The sequence below is a fragment of the Schistocerca cancellata genome, unplaced genomic scaffold (genome assembly GCF_023864275.1).
Source record: "Schistocerca cancellata isolate TAMUIC-IGC-003103 unplaced genomic scaffold, iqSchCanc2.1 HiC_scaffold_212, whole genome shotgun sequence".
Lineage (NCBI taxonomy): Eukaryota > Metazoa > Arthropoda > Insecta > Orthoptera > Acrididae > Schistocerca > Schistocerca cancellata.
The window spans coordinates 5,001-10,000 of record NW_026046240.1 but is presented as its reverse complement, the minus strand read 5'-3'; the positions used below and the strand labels follow the sequence as shown (position 1 = coordinate 10,000).

Genomic DNA, 5,000 nt, shown 5'->3' with positions numbered 1-5,000 from the left:
CCCACCGGCAGGACGTCCCACGATACATGCCAGTTAAACACCGACGGGCGGTGAACCAACAGCGTGGGACACAAATCCAACTACGAGCTTTTTAACCGCAACAACTTTAATATACGCTATTGGAGCTGGAATTACCGCGGCTGCTGGCACCAGACTTGCCCTCCAATAGATACTCGTTAAAGGATTTAAAGTGTACTCATTCCGATTACGGGGCCTCGGATGAGTCCCGTATCGTTATTTTTCGTCACTACCTCCCCGTGCCGGGAGTGGGTAATTTGCGCGCCTGCTGCCTTCCTTGGATGTGGTAGCCGTTTCTCAGGCTCCCTCTCCGGAATCGAACCCTGATTCCCCGTTACCCGTTACAACCATGGTAGGCGCAGAACCTACCATCGACAGTTGATAAGGCAGACATTTGAAAGATGCGTCGCCGGTACGAGGACCGTGCGATCAGCCCAAAGTTATTCAGAGTCACCAAGGCAAACGGACCGGACGAGCCGACCGATTGGTTTTGATCTAATAAAAGCGTCCCTTCCATCTCTGGTCGGGACTCTGTTTGCATGTATTAGCTCTAGAATTACCACAGTTATCCAAGTAACGTGGGTACGATCTAAGGAACCATAACTGATTTAATGAGCCATTCGCGGTTTCACCTTAATGCGGCTTGTACTGAGACATGCATGGCTTAATCTTTGAGACAAGCATATGACTACTGGCAGGATCAACCAGGGAGCTGCGTCAACTAGAGCTGAGCAGCCGGCCGCCCGGGAGTGTGTCCCAGGGGCCCGCGCGAACACGCAAGCGTCCGCTCAATTATTCTGCAAACAGGAGGAGGCTGAGCTCCCCTGCACAATACACCTCGAAACCCTCTCAGGTCCCGGCGGCGCGCAGCGCCGTCCTAAGTACTTGGTCGGGTTCGAGAGAGGCGCAATCGCCCGGAGTTAGGCGAGTAGACGCTTTAGGTGCGACCACCCGTGCTCCCAACTGAGCTTGCCGCTGCCGACAGAGGCCCGGGAGCGTGCTGTCGTGGCATTGCCGGCGGGAGACAACACGCGCCACCTACGGTGACCGGCAGCTCCAACGCCAGCGCCACAGAAGGGCAAAGGCCCCACGTGGGTGCCGAAGCGAACTCTCCCAGCACAGCGCACGTGCCAACACGTCTGCACAACTGCGATACAAACCACCAGCGAGAACCGCTGGGGCGACCGAGCAGCAGACGGCGTCGCGGCGCCGAGTGCCGGGCGGCGGCGCATCCTCAACGCACACAGTCCTCAATCGGACCAGCACACTGCAGATGTCCACCGCGCTTCGCACCGGGCCGGCGAGGACCCACTTTGGCTGCACGGCGCCGCGCGCAGGGTGCCCCGGCGCGCAGCTGCGCCGCCTGCCGCGTCCGTCGGCCGGCGCGCCTGCCACTGGGCGCCCCCACCAGCCGGCTGTAGCGCGTGCGCCCACGCACCGCGCGGCCAGCACGCCGGGCGGCCCCCCCTCACCGGCCGGGGACAGTCCCACCCACCCACAGCCGCGTATCGCTTCACACCCAGATTCACATTCACGTTCGTTGGTATGGTGGGGACCGCTTCGTAGCTGTACCGATCGTTGCCCTCACAGATGTACCTCCAGCAAGGACAACCGCACCACAACGGGTTACCAGTTGTTCATTTGCGTAACGTCACCAGTAAACGTACACGTCCATCCCCGTTTGCAAAGTCAACTATTATTGCATGCCTGCCTGTCAGGTGTCAAGACACACTACATCCGCTCACATCCACGCAACAAAATGTGCCCGACTAGAGGGCACGTGGAAGGTGCCCCCGTACGTATGCGATGTCCATTGCGCGACCAACTGTCAACCGGCCTCTGTAGCATGTCGCAGATGTGGAACGCGGGGCACCGTGCTATCACATTGTGTGAGAAGAGACTACTACGTCTGCATACACGCGCCACTACATGAACAGACGGCTCATGCTGATCGCCATCCACTGCGTCCATTACTCCCACACGTCTCTATGGCGTACCACACTGCAATGCAGCTGTTATGGGGAGATGACACGTAGCTGTGTACACAACATTCTGAGCGGGTTGCGGTTGGACAATACATTAATGTAACGTGTCATATGCCAATTACAGAGCAGGGTAAGGCACAACTTGGGTTAGGTTAAGGCACAACTTGGGTTAGGTTAAGGCACAACTTGGGTTAGGTTAAGGCACAACTTGGGTTAGGTTAAGGCACAACTTGGGTTAGGTTAAGGCACAACTTGGGTTAGGTTAAGGCACAACTTGGGTTAGGTTAAGGCACAACTTGGGTTAGGTTAAGGCACAACTTGGGTTAGGTTAAGGCACAACTTGGGTTAGGTTAAGGCACAACTTGGGTTAGGTTAAGGCACAACTTGGGTTAGGTTAAGGCACAACTTGGGTTAGGTTAAGGCACAACGTGGGTTAGGTTAAGGCACAACGTGGGTTAGGTTAAGGCACAACGTGGGTTAGGTTAAGGCACAACGTGGGTTAGGTTAAGGCACAACGTGGGTTAGGTTAAGGCACAATGTGGGTTAGGTTAAGGCACAATGTGGGTTAGGTTAAGGCACAATGTGGGGGTAGATTGCGGTACAAATTGCATTACATTGCGGTGCAAATTGCATTACATTGCGGTGCAAATTGCATTACATTGCGGTGCAAATTGAGTTACATTGCGGTGCAAATTGAGTTACATTGCGGTGCAAATTGAGTTACATTGCGGTGCAAATTGAGTTACATTGCGGTGCAAATTGAGTTACATTGCGGTGCAAATTGAGTTACATTGCGGTGCAAATTGAGTTACATTGCGGTGCAAATTGAGTTACATTGCGGTGCAAATTGCGTTACATTGCGGTGCAAATTGCGTTACATTGCGGTGCAAATTGCGTTACATTGCGGTGCAAATTGCGTTACATTGCGGTGCAAATTGCGTTACATTGCGGTGCAAATTGCGTTACATTGCGGTGCAAATTGCGTTACATTGCGGTGCAAATTGCGTTACATTGCGGTGCAAATTGCGTTACATTGCGGTGCAAATTGCGTTACATTGCGGTGCAAATTGAGGTAGGTTAAGGTGCAACACAGGTTAGGTTAAGGTGCAACATAGGTTAGGTTAAGGTGCAAGATGGGTTAGGTTAAGGTGCAAGATGGGTTAGGTTAAGGTGCAAGATGGGTTAGGTTAAGGTGCAAGATGGGTTAGGTTAAGGTGCAAGATGGGTTAGGTTAAGGTGCAAGATGGGTTAGGTTAAGGTGACATAGGTTAGGTTAAGGTGACATAGGTTAGGTTAAGGTGACATAGGTTAGGTTAAGGTGACATAGGTTAGGTTAAGGTGACATAGGTTAGGTTAAGGTGACATAGGTTAGGTTAAGGTGACATAGGTTAGGTTAAACACGTTAGGTTTGGGTACGGTACACAATGTGGTATGGGATGGCGTGTTGTGGGGGGGGAGGGGGGGGGGGAGGTTCGTTGATATCGACCGTAGGACGTGGATGCCCGAGGCAGCGTCAGTGTGTCAAAGGAGTTATGTCACGTCGGGATGCGCTTTGCGTCAGTGTGTCAAAGGAGTTATGTCACGTCGGGATGCGCTTTTCGCCAGTGAGAGGGGGCGAGCCGTGTCTGTGGTTGCGGCAGACCTGTGTGTTTCATTCCTGCCAGTGTGTTTGTGCTGTAAGACGAGGCAGTGTGGTGGTGATGGGTGCACCCCTGTGTAGGACATGTGTGGGTGTTGGTGGCTTCTCTGAGCAATTGTGGTTGTCGGACGAGTGGGGTATTCTGTTTTATGATTGGACCTCCCGGTCTGGTTATCATAGCGTAGTTGGTGTACTGTGGCGGATAGGATGCACCGGACGTTGGTCCATGCTGGTGCTTAGTAGTTGTATCTGTGTCTGTTACAGGCAGAGAGTAGTGTGTGATAGAGTGTGTGGCTGACGTGTGGTTCATTTTGTGTGTACGGACGTTCAGCATGTATAGGGGCATTTGCGTATATAATCTATCATAATCTATCTATGTGGGCCTGCATAGTTTACTGAGCAGTGCTGTGAGGTGACTGAACTACGAGTGACGTACTGATTTACAGCGGAATGATTGCCTTGTACCAAAGATGGAGTATCGGCTCTACGACAGCGTTGGCACCGCAGGAAATGGTCTCGTAAAACGGCCCTCCCACCGTCATCGTTGTGAGGGGTAGGGACCGCCTATATTCTGAGAGGAGCCCTGTTTGCCACTGGGCGTGGGGTCTCGCATCCTGCGGTTCAGTGCCCCCAGGGAAGCGCGCGGAGGTGGTGCTGCTGCTGCTGCTGCTGCTGTAGCAAGCGAGCTACTTACAGCATGTATAGGGACAGCGGGAATATGGCATATTCGATATAACTCTTCATGAAACGCAAGATATAGGGGCGGATTGCACGTTACGAGTGCGGGAAGAGTCCGCCGTTCATCCGCTGGAGTTGCGATTTGGGCGGTTGGGGTGGGGCACGTGCGGGTGCGGGTGGAGCGATTGTCGGTCGACGACTTCGTGCGACGCAGGCACAGGCGTTGGGGCTCCTGTGGTGGGCAGATGATGCAGGGTTTGTGGGTGGCGTCGGAAAATGGGCACTGTGGGACCTAGCGATGTCGTAGTCGGCGTGGCGTCTCATAGATGGCGGTATCATCGGTGCAGCAGGTCATGTTGCGGGGGACCTGCAGGTGGCGGTATTTTTGTTTGTGGTGCGCTCGACATGGTGGACGTAGTGTCGTCCGATTCGCGTAGATGGAGCTATTGCATGTGGTTTCGTCACATTGTCATAGATGGCGGTGCCGTGTTTTGGAGGTATGGTTGGCGTAGTTTCGTTGGATTCCTGTAGATGGAGGTGTCGTTTCTGGGCCGGATGGCAATGTAGTTTGGTCACATTCCCAAAGATGGCTGTGTTGTGCCTGTGGGCGGCATTGTCAACATCATGCGGTATGGTCTGTTTATTGTGGACGTTGATGGCGTCGGGACCAGAGGGCGCGC

The 5,000-nt window shown here is 53.7% G+C and overlaps 1 non-coding gene across 1 annotated transcript in view; it reads right to left on the bottom strand.

The window, feature by feature from the left end:
* LOC126112731 (small subunit ribosomal RNA) overlaps window positions 1-729 on the bottom strand; it is a 1,909-nt gene extending 1,180 nt beyond the window's left edge. Inside the window, exon 1 of the ribosomal RNA XR_007524538.1 lies at window positions 1-729. This exon is cut by the window's left edge and continues 1,180 nt beyond it. This is a non-coding gene — a ribosomal RNA (small subunit ribosomal RNA).
* Window positions 730-5,000: the final 4,271 nt, after the last annotated feature.